A 23,052-nucleotide genomic window follows, 5' to 3' on the forward strand; every position below is an offset into this window, starting at 1 on the left:
GCCAAACATTCGCAGTAACAATTGCCGTGTAGACCAACAAACGTCTCATCTGACTAACATTTTCCACACTGCTTTCGGCAGTAAAAGTCCCTCAGAAAAAACAAATACAGGGGCACCTCCCGTGCCATGGCTGCAAAATGAAAGGGAAAGGATGTGCTTCCCCTCAGAAGGGGCAGTCAGCCACAGGCTGAAATGCCGCCATTTGAGCACCTACTTACCACATAGCCGCAAGGATGTCTGTGGCAAAGAACTCATGCAGAGTCGCAAAGGGATTGGACACTTATATCAATAACAGAGTTACACTAGCTAATGCTAACGAAAATTTTGGAAGGGATATTAAGCCTCATGCTTCAAAGCTTAAATCAGTCTCTATCTATTAGAGATTAAGATGAGACCTAATGTCTATCTAAGATATATCTGTGGTTCTGATTACCATAGTAATTATCTTGCAGTCTTTACTGTGTTTACCCTCACAATACCCCTCTGAGGCAGGGCAGTGCTGTTGTCCCCATTGTATAGCTGGGGGACCTGAGGCACAGAGCTTGCTAAGTGACTTGCCCAATGTCACACAGAAACCTGTGGCAGAGAAGAGAAGTGAACACAGCTCTCCCAAGGTCTCCCTTCCTCTCTAATGTGTATGTGCGGGTAGATTATCCCACGTCTGCCTGCTGCAGGGTTCTTACCCCTTCCTCTGAAACATCTGGTCCTGGCCATTGTGGGAAACAGGTTACTAGACTAGATGGACCAGGCATCTGATCCAGGCTGGCCAGTCCTACGTTGCCTGTTTGGCGCAAGTGAATTTGGGTTTTGCCTGCAGAATGTAGAGAGGTCATTCGGTCCTCGGGTTTTATTTCTAGCCTGTCACTGTTGTTGTTACATAAGGCATGTAGTTGTCCAAGTCAGATTTTGTGTGTGGGAGTGAATCTCATCCTGGTGACAGCTGCTAGATTGACAGCCTTGAAGCCTGGAGTCCTCTCTTTAACCAGAGTCACATACAGAAGTCCTGGCTTTACTGGAATCAGTCAGAGATTTGCTTGTGAAGAGACTGAGGATTTGGCCCCCACAAAAGTGACAGGGACAGATCAGAGCAGAAACCTTGGGCACTTGGTACTGAAAGCAGCAAAGAGTGGAGGACGAGGAAGTCCACTGTGGCTGAAGAGGAAAATAGTCTCTCTGGGGAGGGACATTGGGAGGAAGAGTACCTTCATGAGGGCTGGTTCGGGAAGATCAAGAAGTGTGTTTGTGGTGTGGGCGGAGTTTGTGAGGGCACTGGTATTTCAGGAGCACCTGAGGTTTTGGTAGATCCACGCTCCATTTAATCTGAAATCAGTCCCTGAGAATAGATACAGTGTTAGAGCTGCCATGGTGCAAACATCCCCCACGCTGCCACTGTCCAGCTGCCTCAAGCCTGCCATGGAGGGGCTGGCTTCAGCCTCCATCACCCAGGCAGTCCTTGGCTCGTTTGCGCTGACTGACAAGGGAGCCAATGGTGTTGGTGATTTTTGTCAAGTGGACACTTCAAAGCATTCATGAAATCGTTCTTCCAGTGCTGGTGGGAAGTAGCTTGGTATTGTCTCCATTTTAAGGGGGAAACTGAGGCACAAAGCGATGCAATTACGTGGAGGATCAGTGTCGGAATTAGAACTCAGGTGTTCCTGGCCGGCAGGCCTGCACTCACTTCACTAGGCCATCTTGCCACGCCGTTTTAAATTACCATCAGCACTCTGCTGTTGTTGCTGTTCTCTCTCAGGCTCGGGATCTTGGCCTAGCCGCACCTGCTGTGCTAGTGATCAAATTGGGTGTAACAGCACACCTCCCTCAGCAAAGTGGGGGCATGCTGCGTGGCGAGGGAGAAGGGAAGAGATCAGCTGGTGTCCAGTTTTCAAATATCTTGCTGCCTACTTGCTTTCAATGCCCACAGTACAATGGCTTATTCAGGCACACCACATTTTTGAAGTGGAAAGAGGAGTGCAGGTTTTCTGTCCCAAGCAGACATCTGCAGATCTTCCCGCTCAATGGAGCCCTCAGTTTCCCATTGAAAGTTGCTTACAGTCTCCCGCATTTTGAAAGGAAACATAGAGAGGGGGTTTATTGTGCATGTGTTTGACTCTGTTACACGTGTCCATACAGGAAACGCTAATTGTGAACTCTGCCCTAGTTCCAAAGTGTGATGTTCACCCCAATGCAGGTCCCACAGTGCATAGGCCTTGAGCTGGGCACCGGCCTCTACGCAGGCTTGGATATCACCCGCTAAGCTTGCTACGGTAGAAGCAGAGTGAATTCATTAGTCACCCCAAGGACCAGAACTGACACCAGATCAGCGTTGGTAACATTTTTGTTGATGTTCATCTCACCCAGTCACCGGGCTCTTCAGCTGATTTGACAACCCGATGCTGATGTCTCTCTGACTGCGGTGAGGGGGGAGGCAGGCTAAAAATAGCTTTGTGACTTATTTGTGAAAAACATAAATATTCGTTTCCTTGGGCTCCCCATGGCGAGTGTCCCCCAGGAACTCTGGGAATGGCTTTTTCCTTTGATAAGTGGGTCACTTGGACGCCCTGCTGTTCATTTCCCTTTGTGCTTTGTCGAGTTCGCTGCGTATGCCCTCTCACCCCTACTGATCCCGAGGGAGCTGGCCATTTTCCATGCTGTGCTGGAAAACAGACTAAATATAGAAAATAATTAACCAGCTCGTTGCCAGAGATGTCCTTTGTGAGGACAGCTCGGGTATGATCCTGGCTCCCCTCAACCCCTCATTGAAGCCGTTGATGAAACTCCCACTGAATTTAATGGGGCCCCCATTAAAATCAGGGGGATTTTCACCAATGACTTCAATGGGAGCAGCATCAGGGCATATCTTCTAAGAAGGCTTAATTTATTGATTACGGGCCCATTTACCCTACAAACCACCGAGACTGGGGCGTGGTTACGACACAGCCCAAACTGTGCAGTGTGGACTGGACCGAAGTGAGGAACGGACAGGAATGCCCATTTTCATTAGGGGGGGAAAATGTTAATTTTTTTAAAACAAGCCAGGTTTTTGGTACAAGGTGATTCTAAAATTAAACAGGTGGATGGTTAATGCCCCAGCCGGAGACTCTGGAGACTGACAGTTTGATTCCCAGCTCTACCATGGACTCCCCGGGGCAACCACAGACAAGTCACTTTGCTACTCTGGGCCTCACTTTCCCTATCTGTAAAATGGGGATAATAACACTTCCTTCCACCCACCCTTTGTCTGTCGTGTATAATTCGATGGTAGGCTCTATGAGGCATGGACTATCTCTTACTATGTGTATGTTCAATGCCCAGCGCAGTGGGGCACCAATCTCAGTCGTGGCTTCTAGAGGATACCATGACACAGAGAATGATAACAACACTGGAGTTTTGTTTAAAAGATAGCACATCCCCTTAGCCACAACAGCACTGGGCACCTTCACAGTTAGGACATTACCGGCTTGGAAACTTGCTGAGTGTAGCTGCCTGCCAGCGTTTGTGCCCTGCTGTTAGTGCATGGCATTTTGCCCACCTACATTGTTTAGTTACATGCCCTCTGAGAGGTTTCATGCAACCAGAGGTTTAAATGGGCAGCTTGCATAACAGCACAAGTGCCATATCTTCCACAGGAAGGCCCTCCTCTGTGCCAGCAGCCCTGGTGTCTTGGCACCTCCCAGTGCTCGCTCCCGTCTGTTGTCACTTCTGTACCAAATGATAATCCTTTAGCAGAAGAGGGAGAAGGGAGTGAAAGGACTTTGCAGTCCTCGCTAGCTGCCAACAAGACAGCTTGTATTACCGCAGGCACATGTCAAACCCACTAAAGGCTGGTGTGTCAAACGATGGAACAGAGAAATCCACTGTGCTAAGCAGGCAGGCCCCTGGCACCCGGGGAGGGGGGGGGGAAGCTGAACAGCAGAGGGAATTGATACAAAGCCTTAACCACTAAGGGCCAGATCCTCAAAGAAACTTTGGCACCTAATTATCATCGATTTCAATGGAGTTAGGGGCTTAAATGTCTTGGAGGATCTGGGCCTAATTGTCTACCTGTGCCCCGGTTCAGCCAGGTACAAGCACATGAGGCATTGGCTTCAGTGAGCCCATGCACGTGCTTAAAATTAGGTATGTTCTAAGTGCCTTGTTGAATGGAGGCCTTACCAGGCAGCCGCTCCAAAAGTTTGTAATCCTAACTCTCCGGCCCCATGCAGGGACACCTATTTGTATGGGGTAAAGGCAGCCCGCCCAGAGACCTTGCTTAAATTGTGTGAAACACCCTGATTGCCGGTAAGTTAGTGAAGATAAGCGTATGTAAGGTACATTGTCTGTCTGTGCCTTTGTTATAACTGGTCAATGCAAGTAAACACATCAACACTATGAGTTGTGATTTAGCGCTCTTAAAAGTGCCTTCATGCTGCAGGCACATACCAGAACTAATTTATATTTCCCCTTCAGACTTATTGGCTGCACATTTATCCTCCCCTGTGTATCATTATTATCGTTTTATTTACAGATTTATAAGTTGGGTAAATCATTTTTCATCTGTTTAAGTGATTGATTAGAGCAGGGCCTAGCAACCAGGACTCCTGGGTTCTATTCCTGCCTCTGCCATTGACTTTCCATGTGACCTTGGGCAAGTCATTTCAACACCCTGGGACTGATTTGCATTTACATTAAGGCCCTTTTACGCTACTCTGGCAGTGTAAAGGGGTCTAAAAGGCCATCTAGTCTGGCTGCATAACACAGGCCATAAAATTTCCCCGAAATAATTCCTGTTTGAACTAGCTCATATCTTTTAGAAAAACATCTAGTCTTGATGTAAATCTTGATTGTCAGTGATGGAGAATCCACCACAACCCTTGGTAAATTGTTCCAATAATTAATTACCCTCACTGTTAAAAAAAATATTACGCCATATTTCCAGTCTGAACTTGTCTAGCTTCAACTTCCAGCCATTAGATCTTATTATACTTTGTCTGCTAGAGCCCATTATCAGATATTTGTTCCCCATGTAATACTTATAGATTGTGATCAAGTCACGTTATGTGCAAAGAAGCGTGAGGCTGGTTTCTTACTCCATGGTAGCTGGGAGGGTGTTGTTGGAGCCTATTGTCTGATCTCCCTTGTCAGTGTTGCTGAGGGACTTTTAAATCTGGAGTCATAATTAGATGTTGTGGGAAACAGATTAGAGTCATTCAGTGGAGTTTCCGTACCCCACCCTTCAGAAATTCCTCCTCTGTCGGGAGGGTCAGTTCATATCCCACCTTGACACCAGACTATGCTAGAAAATTTCAGGCCTGATTGTCCCCTCTCTCAAACTTGAGGCGTAACCCCAACATATATTCAAGGCCAGAAGGGACCACTGGGATCATCTTGTCTGACCTGCTGCATAACGCAAGCCAGAGAACTTCCCTAAAATAATTCCTAGTGCAGATCTTTTAGAAAAAATATCCAATCTTGATTTAAAAATTGTCAGTGATGGAGAATCCACCACGACCTTAGTAAATTGTTCCAATGGCTAATTTTCACCCTGTTAAATATTTGCCTTATTTCCAGTCTGAATTTGTCCAGCTTCAGCTTCTAGCCAATGGATCAGATTATCCCTTTCTCCGCTAGATTGAAGAGCCCATTATTAAATATTTGTTCCCCGTACTAATACACTGTAATCAAGTCATCCCTCAACCTTCTCTTTGTTAAGCTAAATAGATTGTGCTCTTTGAGTCTATCACTAAAAACCCCATTTTCTAATCCTTTAATCATTCTTGTGGCTCTTCTCTGAACCATCTCCAATTTATCAACATCCTTCTAGAATTGTGGGCACCAGATCTGGACACAGTGTTCCAGCAGTGGTCACACCGTGCCTAATATAGAGGTAAAATAACCTCTCTCCTCCTACTCAGTGTACCCCTGTTTATGAATCCCAGGATTGCATTTGCTCTTCTGGCCATAGTGTTACACTGGGAGTTCATGTTCAGCTGATTATCCACCATGACCCCAAATCTTTTTCAGATTCACTGCTTCCCCAGAGAGAGTCCCCCATCCTGTTAGCATGGCCTTCATTCTTTGTTCCTAGGCCTGGTCTACACTGGAGGGGGGTGTCGATGTAAGATACGCAACTTCAGCTACGGGAACACCTTAGCTGAAGTCGACATATCTTATTCTGACTTACCTCCCGTATTCACAGTGCGGGATTGACGGCCGTGGCTCCCCCGTCGACTCCGCTACCGCCGCTCGCTCCGGTGGAGTTCCGGAGTCGACGGGGAGCGCGTTCAGGGATCGATCGCTACCCGCCGATACGGCGGGTAGTCTGGATGTACCCCTAGATGTATACATTTACAGTTAGCTGTATTAAAATACAGATTGTTTGCTTGTGCCCAGTTTACCAAGCGATCCAGATTGCTCTGAATCAGTAACCTGTCCTCGTTATTATTAACCACTCTCCCAATTTTTGTATCACCTGCAAACTTTATCAGTGATGATTTTATGTTTTCTTCCAGATCATTGATAAAGAAGTTAAATAGCGTAGGGCCAAGAATTGATCCGTGTGGGATCCCACTGGAAACACACCCGCTTGATGATGATTCCCTGTTCACAGTTACATTTTAAGACCTTTCAATTAACCAGTTTTTAATCCATTTAATGTGTGCCATGTTCATTTTGTATCATTCTAGTTTTTTAATCAAAATGTTGTATGGTACCAAGTCAAACAGAAGTCCAAGTATATTACGTCAACACTATTACCTCCATCAACCAAACTCGTGATCTCGTCTAAAAAAGATATCGAGTTAGTTTGACAGGATCTATTTTCCATAAACTCGTGCTGAGTTGAATTAATTACATTACTCTCATTTAATTATTTACTAATCAAGTCTCGCATCAGCTGTTCCATTATGTTGAGATCCAGGATCGATGTCAGGTTGACAGGCCTATAATTACCTCGTTCATCCCATTTACGCTTAAACTGGCACAACGTTAGCTTTCTTCTAGTCCTCTGGAACTTCCCCAGTGTCCAAGATGTATTGAAAATCAACATTAATGGTCCGGCGAGCTCCTCAGCTAGTTCTTTTAAAACTCTTGGGTGCAAGTTATCTGGACCCGCTGATTTAAAAATATCTAACTTCAGTAGCTTCTGTTTAACATCCTCCAGAGATGAAGGCTGTTAAGCCAATGGAGCTCCACTCATGTAAACTAGTGTAAGTGAGAGACGTGCCCAGCCATATTGTAAGGAGAAATTTTGCATTGGTTGTGAGAATTGAGGGTAAATCCCATTTGTGATACGTGTGATTGTACGGCCCATAATGTTAAACTAACATTTCAGATCTGTGTTCAGCCCCCAGAAACAATGGCACTGGGAGTGAAAGTGAACACTTCATCTCTTTTTTGTTTGTTGTTTTCACAGCCTGTCACTTCTCTCCTTCCTTCATCTCTGTCCTTTTTCAATTTCCTCTTTCTCTCTTTTCTTTTCCCTCCCTTCATTTCTCACCCTCCCCTTTTCTTCTTGCACTTCCCTTCTTTTCCCCTCTCCCAATTTTCCTCTCCTTTTTTTGCTTCCTTCACATTGCTTTCTCCCACTGGCAGCCCAATCGCTCAAAACAGAAGGAGGATTTTTAAAAACTGTCTTTCCTGTAATATTTCAACATCAAGACTCCCAGAGAGGAGCCCAGAGGAGCGGGGACGACACAGGACAAGGAAATAGTGAAATGAATAGAACAGAATGGAATAGCAGAGCTGGTCGATTTTCAGTAGATTTTACAGGGTCAGAGAAGAGTGTGTATATTGGTGGGTACCATGTCTGCGTGTGTGTGTGTGTACAATATAGGTGTGCACTCTATTTTTATGTGTGCATAATAGGTGTGTGTAGATCTATGTACTGTGTGTCCATGTGTGTATACAATGTTTCTGTGGGGTGTGTGCAATATGTGCGTATATGGGTATGTCGTGTGTGTAGAACATGTGTGTGTATGTACAATATATATGTGTGTACTGGGGAATCCTAATTTTCAAAATGTATCCTTTCCAGCCCCATCATAAGTCTCACCAATCTCAGACCGTGCCAAAACATTTGTGAGTCAGGAATAAACTATGAGGAAAGTAATCCATCAATATTTATTTACCGAGGACCTTAAAAGCTTGCCTAAGGCACAGACAGACTTCCATGGGTGGCATACCTGAGGCCACCTATCCACTGACACTTTAAAAACTCCCACACCCCAATCTGGGTTTATGCTGGTTATGTGATATGTATGTACCTCGTGAACTTTGTAACCGATACTCGCAATCCCCCATAACCCAAGCCCGACCCCAGATGTACAGTACCTTCCCTCTTAACTTGTGTAAATTTGATTTCAAACATTAACTTTAATAAAATTTTTGATCTAAATAATATGGAAGCATGAAAAGTGTGGTATGGAACTACGTGCCCCAAATGCACATGTACAATAACTGTAGCAGAACTGTTCACAGTTTGGCAGTGGGTAAGGCTATGCAATTTTAGAGATTTAAAGAGCATAATCAATGTTAATTTTAACATCTTCTTTATCTTCTTATTGCCTGCCCCAGGGATACCAAAATCAAGCCATTAGTACTAATCTGCAAAGCTTATTTGAAAACAGCTGAAGGTAATATTCAGTTTGTATGGGCTTGTCGCCAAGGGTCTTCAGCTGTTTAAAATAACTGACAGGCAACTTTTCTGTGTCATCTATGTTTGGTACTGGGGATTATCACAATGCTAAGATCCTGATGGCAGAGAAGTAACAGAGCTCACATTCTCTGAGAGCGGGTGCATGTTCAGGTTCAGCGAAACGAGCAACCGTTCCCTGCTTTGTGCTTCTGCTCCTGACTCTTAGCTCAGCCGGTCTTTCCATTATCCCTCATGCCTAAGGGAGCAAGAAGCACCTACAGAGATATCCTGAAATGTAATGTAGATGGATGCCAAAGCCCTTCAGCCTGTAACATTTGAGAGCGGGAGAGCGCTACCATGGCTGCAAACTTTGTTTTCCCAATATTGATTTCAGATAACACCAAGGCCCAGTCACCCTCTCTTCGGCCAAACGTTACCCGACCGTGGGTCTGACAGCATGCCACAGGTGGCTTCAATTCTTTCCAGATCAAAGTTCTAGCTGTTCACGGCATAAGGCAACTTGACACCATGGCACAACTCCAGCTGGTGGGGGCTGCTGGGGTAGAGGGTGGTCTTGGAGATGGGACACTTGGTGTCAGCACCTGTCCCAAAGTGCTCTGTTACAGAAGAGGTGGAAGAATGCACGGCCGCTTCCCTGACACCACTTCCTTAATTGCAGTCTCCAACTTAGCACCTGCTTCCTCACGTACATCTTATTATTAGCTATTATTTTCCATGGGACTCTGCTTAATTGAGTGCCTTTCGCAATTATTTCAATCAGGCCAGTGGCCCAGGAATGACACTGCTGGAGCTGCAAAAACGGAGACGTAGGAGATCCAGACTGAGAAGGGGCTGCAAGCCTTGTCATGCCGGGGTGTGTTGTGAAGGTAGCGCTGTTTTATACTTAGAGGGCCTGAAGGGGTGCTGGCCAACCATCTGAGTGCTAACCACAGTACTAATCACTCCTTGGCTTCTACCGCAACAGCAGCTGGCATCGGTTTTGAAAGAGTCTGGTTGCCCAACTAACCAGCTGGTGAAAGACGACAGTCTTGTGGTTACGACACCAGAGTGTCTTTGGGGCAGGGACTTTCTTTTTTGTTCTGTGTTTGTACAGTGTATAGCACAATGGGGTCCCGCTCCATGACTGGGGCTCTCTGGCACGATCACTGTTCGGAAAACTAATCTTATGGAGTGGGACTCAGTCCTGGTCCTGTGGCGTTGGGCAAGTTTCTGAAATCTCTTCATGCCTCAGTTGCTGAGAACAATAGAAGCTGCAGGAGATTGAGCTCATATCAAAATCTGGCTTTAGGGCTTTTCAGAGAGATGGGCTGGGTAGCTGCCCAAAGATACAGGTACCTCAAAACAGAGAGGGCTGGTGTTTTGCCACCAAATAAACTCGCCGTAGGGTGGGCCGCTCCCTTGTTTTTATCCTCATTCCAGGAAGCACCTTTCCCAAGCAGCTGAATAGCACCAGAAATGTTAAGTGGCCAGTACAGGGGGATCATTCCTCATTCCTTTGGCGTAATCTGCTTTGGGTTCCCCACAATCTCCCTCTGCATTCCCAAGGCACTTCATAAACTACTCCAGCTTCCATGATGGCATTCTTCGGGGCTCTTCTGGGGTTTATCAGACCCATACATGATAGTGGTTTTCCTGCCTGATAATACTCAGATTTCTGCGCTCCTCAAGTATCCTTCACAAACCCTCCAACACATTCCTGTGGTGTGATATACAATTCCTGCCATTTGGCTCATGACCTGTGTCCCATCCGTCTGTCTCTTTCCCTATGTGGGGTTCCCTTTTCACCGAACATGTAACTTCTCTGGCTTGTTATTTTTCCAACCTGCTGCGATGCCCTCCTTTGGGACCCTCCCACCCACCAAAAAAGCCCATTTCTATGTGATTGGCCGAGACCGGAAATCCCGGGTGTGAGCAGATCCAGACAACCCGTGACTCACTCTTGGATTTGGTTTGCTGTCCATCTACGCAGATTGGCACCGTCCACAAGATGAAGCACTGCTTCTCCCATGTTTCGCTGGAGAATTTTAGCTCTCCCTTTTTACAGAGCTGGCCCTTGTTAAGGCCACTGGCTCCACCAGCTGTTAGCAACAATGTTAAGCCTTTTACCAATGGCAGCCATAACGTGATACCTTGCTGGCTGGGAGGAGTTTCTAATGAAACAGAGAGCCAGAATTCTCCCTTTTGCTCATAAAGTTTCAGAGCCCATCTACATGGGGACATTCAGGAAATTAATCTAAATTAACTAAGGGTGTGAATTTAAAGTGGATTAGTAAAGCTGCATTAAAACCCCATGTGAATTAAAGTGGCCTTAATTTGGTTTGGGCCTTGAATTAGCCTTAACTAATTAGAGACTCTAGGGGCTTATCCACATGGCACCCCAGTGAGGACTATGGGGATGGGAATTGCAGAGCACACCAAAGAGTTGCTCTCTAACTTGCCCCATGTGGACACTGCTGGCCCAAACTAAAAGGTGTCTAGTTTGCGTTAATGTAGGCTTGTTTGAAAGAGGACTATATTTGACACCAACTAGGTACCTTCTAGTTCTTGCCAGCAGTGTCCACACGGGCAGCTAGAGTGCAACTCTTGTGCACTGTGCCGTTAACATGCCCGAAGTCCTCACTACAGCACAGTGTAGACATAGTCTTTATTCTGAGTCAGAATGTCCACAGCGGGATTTAATGTGAATTTATTAATCCACTTTAAAAGTTAATGTGGATTAACTTTTCTGAGTGTCCCCATGTAGACAAGTCCTCAGTTAAACTCAGTGGAATTCATTAATCTCTAACTTTTAATAAAGGTAGATATGCATGGCACTTTACTGGTACATTAAAAGACAACAGGCCCAGATTCTGATCTCCACTATAACAGTGTAAATCTGGAGTTGCTCCATTCATCCTAGTGGAGTCACTCTGGATTTAAACTCATGTCACCAAGATCACAATGTGCCCATGGGCTCTGTCCTGAAAAATCTTATCCTGTAAATGAAATCAAAGCACAAAGGGGTAGGGGAGGGGAATAGTGGGAGGGGAGTGATATAAATACACACACACAGGAATGTTAAAGGGGAAACTAAAAATAAATGGGATGGGTCCGATGAACCCTTGGTGTAATTCACTTGACCTCACTGGAGTTGCGCTTGAGAGTCATTGGGTCCATTATCTCCGATTTAGGCTTCCTATAAAACCTTTATGATTCTGTCATTTTGCCAAGTGCTAGCACCCCCCTCCCGTACAGGCGGCTTAGAACGTCTTAAACTAAAGCAAGCCCCTTAGCCTGCCCCAGCTGTTTGCATGGCAGCGTTCGTAAAACTGCTGAGCGCTGTGCAGCGGGATTGCATTTTGATCTAGCAAGCTTTCGCAGTCACAGTTATGCTGATGCACTATTTGGATGTGGAATTTTTGGCACTGTAACCCAGTAGAACCCCATGGCAGTTATTAAACTTAAAGGGCAGTGTAATATCTTTCCTGAAACCAGCTGTTCAAATAACGGGGGGGGGGGGGGGGGGAGAGAAAGAGCGAGCGAATCTCAATGTGATTATTTTTTCTTGAGTACTCAGGTCCCCAGGGAGGAAAAACCATTCAGGCTCAGAACATTCTTTTTAAAGATGCACACACGTTTTTAATGCAAACTCTGCGTGCCGTAGGCCTTATTCTGCTCTGTCGGAAGCCAGTGTAAGTCCACCGATGTGGGTGGAGTTATTCCTTGTTTACACTGGTATGAGAGTGGAATCAGGCCCTGGACATATATCCAGACCCACAGCATAGTCACATTTTGCTAACTGCAACGTCTATCAAGCAAAGTGGCGGAAGTCCCACTGGATGAGTCATTTAAAGCTAGACTGGCCGAATATTAGCTGCCATTGACTTTACTGGGCTTTGGACCAGGCCCTGTTATAAGACGTTCACTTGACTCGGTTGTCGTGCTAGTGGATATGGAGATGTAGGGGAGATCCTCAGCTGGTATGAACTGGCGTCGCTGCAGTGAAGCCAATGGAACTAGGACCCTTTACTGCAGCTGATGATCTGTCCGCGTGTATGTGCGGTAGCATCCGGATGAACTATGCTAGTGATTCTACAGCTGTGCTCCTCAACACTCAGTTGGTCCACAGGGCACTTTCAGGTGGGGCTGCACAATGGTGATGCGTCAGCCAGACTTCAAAGTTTACAAACAATGACCTGGAGAGATCAGGGGCTTGATCCTGCAGGGTGCTGAACACACTTGACTCCTCCCAAAATCAGTAGGGGTTGGGCTCAGCCTTTTGCAGGCTGAAGCCCAAGAGCAGTGGAAAGAACATGCAACGAGAAAGCCTCCTGCCAAAGTAAATAACTTGCATAACGTTTCTCAGGCTGTTATCGAGCACTTGAACAGCTTATCTGAGCATTTCACTCAAGTAAGCAGTTATGTTTTGTTCAAGTATATCAATTCGCCACTTGGGTCATCGGGGAGGTTTGAACCCATGACCTTCAGCATGCAGTCCTACCACGTGAGGTGATGGGATAACGCCATTAGCCAACAATAAGAGTAGATTCTTCCTCTTAGGTAGACCAGCCATAGGGTGACCAGACAGCAAGTGTGAAAAATCAGGACGGGGTGGGGGGTAATAGGCGCCTACATAAGACAAAGCCCCAAATATCGGGACTGTCCCTATAAAATTGGGACATCTGGTCACCCTAACCAGCCATCACAGGGGAACAAAGATTCATCTTCTCAGTCTAGGTTATGTTAGTCGTTGAAGTCAGTGATCAGTGATTGGTAAAAGCACTGTCTACATTTCTATTCAGTAAATGACTTTGATCTGAGCCAACCTTTGCTAAGCATTTCCCAAACGCTAGAAGAAGCATTGCAGAGGAATTGGGCCACAGATGATAGGTCCTGCCCACAGGGAGCGGAAGTAAAAGCAGAAGGGTTAGATGTGTGTGTGGAAACTAACTGCAGCCTCACTCTTCATATTACAGAGTGTTTATTTTCATCTCATCTATTTTATTTCATTTCACAGTTTATTCTCATCTTCCCTAATTAGTGCTGCCCCCAAAACTACATGTTAGATGTAATCAATAATAATAATAATAATAATAATACCCAGCTCTTTTATAGCGCTTTTCATCAGTAGATCACAAAGCATTTTACAAAGTAGGCAAGTATCTTTATCCCCATTTCACAGGTGGGGAAAACTGAGGCACATAGCAGTGAAGTGACTTCCCCAAGATCACTCAGCAGGCTAGAAGCAAAGCCAGAAATGGAACCCACATCTCATGAGTCCTCATCTAATGGTCTAGCTGCTAGGTCACATTGCCTCAATAGGCTTCATACAGAAGTTGCGGGAGGCAGTCACAGTCTCCCCCTCTTCCCTAAGAAGTGGTCCATAGCATCGAAATGTTTGAGATTCCATGATGGAGATAACCTAATAGGTCTTCACCACCCGTCTTTCTGTGGCCAGTGAGAATTGGCTCCAGGGAATCTTGCAGATGTTATGGCTTTAAAAATGTCCCAAGGGAACCGGATCTTTGGAGGCTGAGGTTGTTTTCATGTCTTTGTCTTTATGGGGACAGCTGTGAGGGCTGGTGCTGGAGGTGGCACTACTTTTACTCTGATCCTAGAAGGAAGAAGGAGCCATGTATGGGCAGTTTTTGGAGCTTTGTTCCTAAGCACCATGTCGAGCAACCACCCAATGACTTGAGGGTAGCACAGTTGAACGGCAGGCGCCCAAGGGCTGTTGTGCCAGCCAAAGACGACCAGAACTCAGCGTGCTCCAGCTGTGCCTTTTCCCTCCCACCACGCCCGTGACCTGCTCTGAACACTGGGGGCTGTGGGGACTGATACAGGGCTTTCTAAAGAAGTTGTATGCCACCTGGGCAGCTATCCCCATCACGGGACTCTGCAGTGGGGTAGGCAGTAGTGGCGGAGTTACAGGAGTGCTCTGAGGATCTGAGGATCCAGACACAGCCATGCCTGGGCTCGCCTAAGCGAGCTACCTTGAAGCCAGCAGGTACGGGTAAGAACCGCAGAGAAGTCAGTGCAGCGTGGGCTTCAGACTGGGCTGGTGAGCTGCATACATACCCAGGGTCCTGCCTGTGCTGCAGTGACTTCTCTGCTATTGTTAGCCACGCTAGCCGGATTCAGGCTATCGGGTAAGCTAGCCCGTGCCCAGCTGGGTAGACATACCCTGAGTCTGTGTAAAAGCAAAGAGTTAGTTAATAGATAAGGTGCCGTTTGACGGTGCTCAATTTCATGCCGCATGGTCGATAGGTTTTCTCGTTGCTGTAGTTGTACACTGCTCATGGCGTCCATTGTGTGCTCTTTACACCAGCTCTTAACAAGCTGTAGCCGCAGCCAGCATCTGGCCCGTTATCAATTGCTGTGGGCGCTACATGGAAAGCAAACTGAGGATTTGCAGAGAGGTGTCTCCGGTGGCACAGACCTTCTGCTGATCTGAAAAACTGCTGGCCAAAGCGTGATAATGGGCAGCGGTGATACACCAGTTGACATCCTCCTGTGACGAGGAAGATGCAGGTGAGGTGCTGGGAGAGCTCGCGGGCATTCTGGAAAGATCAGCAATCCAGCTGTCTGGGCAGTTAACAGGAACTGAGCCATAAAGCAAGCTAATGCAGTTGTTTGGTGATGGCACCCCCAGTGAATTATGACCCGCAGCAGCAGCAGGAACTAAAACACGGTAACGCGAGTCGGGGCTTGGACATTGCGGTCTTTAGGGTGGCGGGATATTATTTCACATCATACAAATATGCGAGTATGAGGCTGAGCGGGGAGATGGTGCTATTAATGGCCGGGTGAGTCCATGTCTTTCTGAAGCAGCAAGCTCTGTAACAAGACTCCCACTGTCACTTGGAAGCACCGCATGCTCATACATGTGTTCAGAACAGACCAGCAAAAGCTTCTGTGATTGCATGGCTGATGATGTGATGGGTGGTGTAGCGGGGTCCTGGTAAACAAGGAGTTAACTCCGGCTCAGTTTCCTCCACGCCTTGCATGGGTGCTCAGGGGATAGTCTATGTGTGCGGTTGTTGGGTGGGTACACTCTGTACTTAAGGGCTGAGGTGTCTTGTGGTTAAAGCCCTAGACTGGGACTCAGGAAAGCTGGGTTCTAGTTTTGGCTCTGCCACAAACTCCCTGTGTGACCTTAGGCAAGTCACTTAGGGTCAAATTTTAAAGGTATATTGATCCCTAACATAAGGAAGGTCTCTGATTTCTCAAACCAGAGCTTGTCTACCCCTTTTTCCTTCAGCAGGCCTCACAGATGACTTGGAAACAAAATGATATCACAGGCATCAAGAGGAGAATCTGATTTCTATTAAATCAATGAGAGTTAGATACCTCCAGACAGGGCTGGCTCCAGCGGCAAAAAAAAAAAAAAAAAAGAAGAAGAAGACGAGCGGCGGCACTTCGGCAGCAGCTAAATCGCACCGCGGGTCCTCCCTCTCTTCCTCTTCGGTGGCAATTCGGCCGCAGCTTAAAGAGGAAGAGGGGGAATGAGGGACTTGCCGCCGAAGACCCGGACGTGCCGCCCCGATACCGGGAAGAGTGCTGCCCCTTTGAATTGGCCGCCCCAAGCACCTGCTTCCTACGCTGGTGGCTGGAGCCGGCCCCGCCTCCAGACCTTTAAAAATCTGGCCCTGAATCACTGGGCCTCTGTTTGGGGAAAAAGCACTGGTGTAACAATACTTCCTTTGTCTCATCTGCTTCAATCATAAGCCCTTGGGAACAGGGGCTGTGTGTCAGTCTATGTGCGCACAGCACCTCATACAATGGAGCTCTGATCTCAGCTGGGGCGTCAAGGTACCACGGTAATATAGATCGTCATCCTCATTGTGATCAGGCTTCTGGGAGGGATAACTTTACCCACAAATGAACTACAGCACAGCGGCCTATGAAACATGACACGGTTTGAATGCTCTGTCCGTTTTCTCTGGGGGGAACAAGTGTCTCACATTTGCTCTGTAGATGGAAAAATCTATGAACACCAACAATGAAAGACTGTTTTGTGCCTGGGGGTTGGTGCCTCTGGCACGCAGAATGAATAAGACTCTTTCTAAACACTGAAATGTGGGGTGATCTCAACGATACCATAAAATAAAAGGATGATCAGTAAGGCACTTGGGTCCCAATCCCCAAAGATATTGAAGCATCTAACTTTCATTGAAATCAATGGGAGTTAGGCACCTAAATATCTTTGGGGATCTGAGCTTTAGATACTACAGTGATCTGAGCTATAGAAAACCTATGGATGGGTAGATGTGTCCATCAATCATTCAAGTTTTCATTTGAAGCTGTTTATGTGAAATGATAACCCTATGAGTGATTGTGTTGGGGCTAGATGGAGGATTGCCATTTCTTGATGTTTATTAGCTAATTCGGCTAGTCTTTGATAATGATTTTTTTTAATTCAGTGATGGGCTCAAACCAAAACTCCAAGCCAAATCCTCCATGAACTTTGGAGAAATTTTGATCTAGATCTGCACTAAGCTGGGGGGATGGGGGGGAGAGAGCTGGAGCCATTTTTGACTCTGTGTGTGTGTGTGTGTGTGTGTGTTTTAATGCTTCTCCACTTCTCTTCATTATTCATTTACTCAGTGATGATTGGAGGTAAATCCTGGCTATGTTGACACTAGGAGTACTTTGCCAGTATAGGAAAGTGCCAGTTTTACCATTATAGCTTAGCTCAGCTCCCTGTCTCTGTCCATCCCCACAAAATGAAACAAGCTATGCTGGTAAAAGTGCCACTTTGCTGATATAATTGGGACTTGTGCTGGCAGAGTTATGTCAGTCAGAGATCACACCTCTTCAAGCCCCTAACCGACAGCTATGCCAGCAGAAATCTGTGGTATAGACAGACTAAATCTTAATCCCCCCTCTCTCTCACACGAAACCTATCTATTTAGTTTTTCATAATGCATTTATCACTATGGTATCTGAGCACTTAAGACAGCTACATCAGGTTTGCATATTAAATATATTCCAAGCTTTGTATTCCAGACACAATGCTGGCTTTTTGTTCTGGGAAGCCAATTGAATACCTTCTGAGAACTGCTAATGAGCTCGTAATTATTCTGTGTTCGGGCTTACTTATGGTGTCTGCCTCTTTGCCTTATTTTAATCAAAATATGAATTAAAAAATAAGTCATCCACCTCTTGTGGGGTACATGGCAGCTGTTTAACAACACTATAAAACAGTTTAGGAAGTGAAGAACACCATCTCCAGCAGAGTCTGCAGGGGGAATTTAGGCAAGCGAGATTTAATTACCTGAATGGGAATTTGGCCAAGGCACTGGGGTTAACATCCCTGCTTTCATTAAATGTGCCATGGAATCTTTAATTGCCACAAGTGGTCAGCACCTGGCTTTTACACCTCTGTAGCTCCCGCAATTCAGTGACTCCTAATACCAGTGACCCCTAATACCAGACTCCGACTGACTCAGGTAGCATGCAACCTCCTGAGTCTCAAAGGTGTTGTTTTACATCTTCCATCAAAGTACCGACCGACCCCCATTGGTGAGCCCTGGACCCCAGCAGTGGGGTAGGTGGTTATGTCTTCAGAGCGGTGTTATTCCCTACCAGTAAAAAACAGGGAAATGCTCAGATTTTATTTTTTTCTAGAAACAGCCAAGCCCCATTAATTCATTACGAAAGCTGAACATACTGCATACTGTGGAGGTAGAGTGTTAATATTTTTGTTAGTGTATTTTTGGTAGGCAAGTTGCCTCTAAAACTTTCTCCGAATAAAAACAAAATCCCTTCAGGAGCTATTCAGAGCGAATGTCTCTGTGTAGACTGCAGCGCGCTGGACCAGTTTAGCCAGAGATTGACACCACTTCATTAACATCACTATGGCCCCGCCGAATGGACATGACACTTTGTAATCTGAAATGCCAAATGCCCAGGCAGTGTCAATGAAAACCAGCCTCATTCACCACCTCCGGAGGAACTGGGGACACAACACACTGCTGAATTCACTGAGGAGCTGACATTTCACTCACATTTCCTGTCAGTGCCATGAACGGTCAAGCTGGGGGTGGGATGGGGAGGGTGCAAACCAGGGATAAATATTTCCAAGTGGTTACAAGCCAGGTGCCAAGAATTTCAATCCAAGCGTGAGCTGTCGGAGGGGGCTGTCTAATACTTAGCACTCACTCTGTATGGGGCATTCAAAGCCTGGGGGTGACTTGCATATAAATTGTCTATTGTTGCTCCCCTTGTCTCACCCTGTGTCTCCTGGTCTGCCTGTCTTTAGACTGTGAGCAGGGAATGGTACATCTTGAGTCTTTGGAATCTGTTGAGCACATAGCTGGTGCTACTATAAATAAACTGCACAACAATAAGAACATTGTGCAAACTCTAATTAGTCCTGAGTAAGAGTTTGAGGGTTGAGTTTTAGATTATAGAGGCCCCTCCAACACTGGGATGGAGTCAGGGGACCAGTGTAAGGGCCTAATCCAAAGCCCGGTGAAGTCAATAAAAGTCCTTCCATTGCCTGGAATGGGCGTTGGATCAGACCCTTAAAAGCATAGTTTAGACGGGCCCTGACTGAGTCTCCATAACTGGGTCAAAGGCTTGATGTAAGTAGTTATGTTCTTCTCCTTCTTTCACTTAAACTAGAGCTGGACCTGAACTAAAATGCTCCAAAGTCCAAATACCCCTTAACCTTTTCCTGTGATAGGGTGAAGGGCAGACAGGCATCTACACCCAGATTAAGATTCAAATTTTATGTTTAGCTCCTCCCTCCGTTATGAACCAACCTCCCCCCCAGATCTGGACTCCTCCAAACTTAGTAGTTTGTGATCTGAATTCCACGGTGCAGGACCCATCTCTGGGGCTGCCAACTGTCTAATCACACAGACCCAAACAACCTTGCCCCGCCCCTTCCATGAGGCGCCGCCCCTTCCCGGAGACCTGCCCCGATCACTCCATCCCCCCTCCCATCATCGATCGCTCTCCTCCACCTGCACTCACTTTCACTGGGCTGGGGCAGAGGGTGGGTGGGTGGGCTCTGGGCTGGGGCCGAGGGGTTCAGAGTGTGGGAGGGAGCTCTGGGCTGAGCCTGGGGCAGGGGATTGGGGTGCGGGAGGAGATTTGGGGTGCTGGCTCCAGGAGGGGGCTCAGGGAGGGGCAGGGTGTTGGGGTGCAGTAGGGGGTGAGGGTTGTGGGCTCAGTCCGGGCGGCGCTTACCTCAGGCGGCTCCTGGTTGGCGGCACAGCGGGGCTAAGGCAGGCTCCCTGCCTGCCCTGGCCCCGGGCCGCTCCCGGAAGCAGCCAGCATGTCCCTGCAGCCCCTGGAGGGTTAGGGGGCTCCGTGCGCTGCCCCTGCCTGCAGGCACTGCCCCCGCAGCTCCCATTGGCCTCAGTTCCCAGCCAATGGGAGCTGCGGAGTCAGCACTCGGGACGGAGGCAGCATGCAGAGACCTGCTCCCCACTCCCAGGGCAGGCAGGGAACCTGCCTTAGCCCCACTGCGCCGCCGGACTTTTAGCGGTCTAAAATCTCCCCGTTTGGCTTCAATAGCCTCCGGGAGATAGAGCCCGAATCCGGGTGGCTTCCAGCGAAACCGGGAGGATTGGCAACCATACCCATCTCTGAGCTGTGAATTTCTTATTCAGTATGAAAATCTATTGGCGGGTTTTACAGAAAGGAAGGCAATAGTTCTGGGTTATACAAACATGGCCTGCCTGCAACAGTGAAAAGGGACTCAAAGCAAGGTACATGCTGAGTCAGGATAACTAAATATGGAGTTACAAGGAATGCCCCAAGCTCCAAGAGGCCATTTGGGGAAAACTGTACAAACACATGGGCAAAGGCGAGAAATCAATTAGCCCAGCAGGGAGTGTGAGATGTTTAGCAGATCAGCTGATGTGAGGATTTCAGTCTTTGCTGTTCTCTGAGTGAGAACTAGAAATGGATTCAGGCCACAGTTCTGGGTTTGACATCCATGAGCTTTTGAAGCGTTTGAACTCCAAACCTGGATCCAGATCCAAACTTTGCAAATAGCTCCGATCGTTCTAACGGACCAAACCAAAACCTCCGCCGCAACCCTCGATCCAAACTTTAGAGTGTTTGAAATCTGAAGCTTTCAATCCAAGCTGGAGGTGTCAGAAGATCTTAGCACTCACCATACGTGGGGTGTTACTTTTCAAAGCACTGGGAATCGATTGATCGAGGTGATGTGTATATAAATTGCCTACTTTGAAATCTGAACTTTCTGAGGGGCTGGTCTGAGACTGTGGAATGAACTCCTCCAAGACTAAGGGCCATCACAAACCTCACACCTTCTGCTCTAAGTGGAAGGCACGTTTCTTTGACCTGCCTTCTCCAGCATAAACACAGAAGACCAGGTATATTAAAACAAAATAAAAACAAACACCCCCTCCAACAAAACAGAAGACAAAAAAAAAACAACAACACAAAATACCCCATCAAAGCAAGACATTCCCATGCACATGTTTCTTCCCCTGGGGAGAGGATGAGAGAACAAACGGCGGCATTTCAACAGTAGCGCTTCTTGACGTTGCCACTTCTCGGCGGCATTTCAGCAGCTGGTTGTCTGGCGGCCAGTAGACAGGCGCACATGGATGCCCCGGCGGGCGCCATGGTGCCCGCGGGCACCACGTTGGGGACCCCTGCACTAGTGGAGGGTGCTCAGATGTTACAGTGTTGAGGGTGGTGTGAAAAACTTATAAAGAAGAGAAGCCGAATGATTGAGTGAAAGCCTCAACGTTTGGAAGTAAAACCCAAATGAATAGAATCTTGTGGTAAGAGAAGAACTCAGGGTAGGGCTGATAGAAGTAACTCACCTGACAGTAGTTTGGCTGGTTATCAAACTTGCCTGGTGCAGGAATCAAAGTCAGTTAATAGTTGCTCAAGCTATGGCAAGAACAGCTAGAGGAAAATGCCAACGGCTATTTGTTTTTCAGCCTCTGAGGGAGAAGTTTCACTCCATTACGTAAGGCTGGTCGTGGTGCTGCCCAAGACAGGAGGGAAGTAACTCCAGCTCAGGTGAGCAGCCGGGCTCAGTGCTAACAATGTAAATGACGGTTACGTACTGGAACTAGGTATAAAAACAGGGCACATGTTGCAATATCGTTACTCAACATGAATGTTCACCTTGAGTGGTCCCACTGTAGTCAACAGGACTAGTGTGAGTAAGGTATCCTGCAGTGCGAGTGTAGGTATCACAACCTGGATCCAAAGGAGGTGACATTCTCTGTCACACTATCCCAGGGGGGCTGGAACAATTTGTATAGTGGAGGTGCTGAGAGCCACTGAACCATACTGTAAACCCTGGATATAATGGAATCCACTTCAAGCCAGGGGTGCGGTAGCACCTATGCTCTATCCCTTGTGCTTCCTGGTCTCTGTAAAAGCAGGAAACCTGCAGTCTGTGAATTATACTGAAGGTCGGGAAAGCAGAGGTGGTGCTTCCCAAAGGTGGATACTAGCAAAGAACTGACCCACCTGGGAATGGAAATGGAGCAAGGTTTGAAAGCACCGACCAAGGGCTGATGCAGCAGGTGGCATGCTTCCATCTCAGTCAGCCCTGAACCAATGCCACAGATCACTGGTAAGCGTGCAGTGCTCCTGGAGGCGTCATCTTTCAAATGAGAGTAAAACTCAGGTCCTCATCACTTGTGGTCTGTCAGAGGGAGACTGGCCCCTTTACGAGGGAGTGGGGTCCCGGTCACCTGTAACTGCTCCGCTGCCTCCCATTTGTGCTTCAGAGGAGGCAGCTAGGCCACAGAAAGAGAGAAAGTGAGGGTGTGCCCACCAGGCATGCCTCCAACAGGCGGGATGCCTGAGAACAGAGGAGAGACAGTAGAAGCAGCCGCGAGTCCAAGGGAAAGAGCTGAAGGAGAGCTGTAACTGTAAGCTGCTGGTGACGCGTTCTGAGGAAAGCTAATGGGAGGAGTGGCTAGAGCTGAGGAACCCTCCTGGGTTTCAGGAAGGCAGGTGCAGAGGCCCCTTTAACAAGGGGAAGGACCCAGTTTGGCCAGTGTAAGCTGGGCCCAGAAGCAGTGGGTTGACTCTAGAGGAGCAGGGAGGCCTGGGGAATCCAACGCTGCAGGGAGCCCTCTGACAGAAGCCTGGGGTGGAGGGCTGTGGGAATTGCTCAGGAACAAGAGTTGGTCCTGGAGGGAGTTTGCCCTGAGCAGGGGTAGAACTCACAGGACGGAGGAGAAGCCTGTGGAGTGAAACACTGCAGGGATCCTCTCATGGGAGACCTGATTTGGGGCTACAGGAGACAGCTCCTGGGACGGGAGAGAATCCGGTCTTAGAAATCTCAGGTCGATGGCCTGGAATAGAGGAAAGGAACTGGGACTGAGTTGTCAATGACTCTTCGGTAGGTGACCTGGGAACCTTTGAATGGGATTGGAAAGCTGCTGTGCTGTAACCTTGGTTAACTTTGGGGTTTGGGGGGAGCT

General features: G+C 47.4%; 1 long non-coding RNA gene across 1 annotated transcript in view; it reads left to right on the forward strand.

Moving 5' to 3' along the window:
- The window catches only part of LOC112058686 (uncharacterized), a 29,162-nt gene extending 10,523 nt beyond the window's left edge, over window positions 1-18,639 (forward strand). Inside the window, exons 2-3 of the long non-coding RNA XR_002887823.3 lie at window positions 14,940-15,142; window positions 15,876-18,639. This is a non-coding gene — a long non-coding RNA (uncharacterized LOC112058686). The remainder of the gene's footprint in view (window positions 1-14,939; window positions 15,143-15,875) is intronic.
- The last annotated feature ends 4,413 nt before the right edge of the window (window positions 18,640-23,052 follow it).

This window comes from Chrysemys picta, chromosome 19 (genome assembly GCF_011386835.1).
Source record: "Chrysemys picta bellii isolate R12L10 chromosome 19, ASM1138683v2, whole genome shotgun sequence".
Lineage (NCBI taxonomy): Eukaryota > Metazoa > Chordata > Testudines > Emydidae > Chrysemys > Chrysemys picta.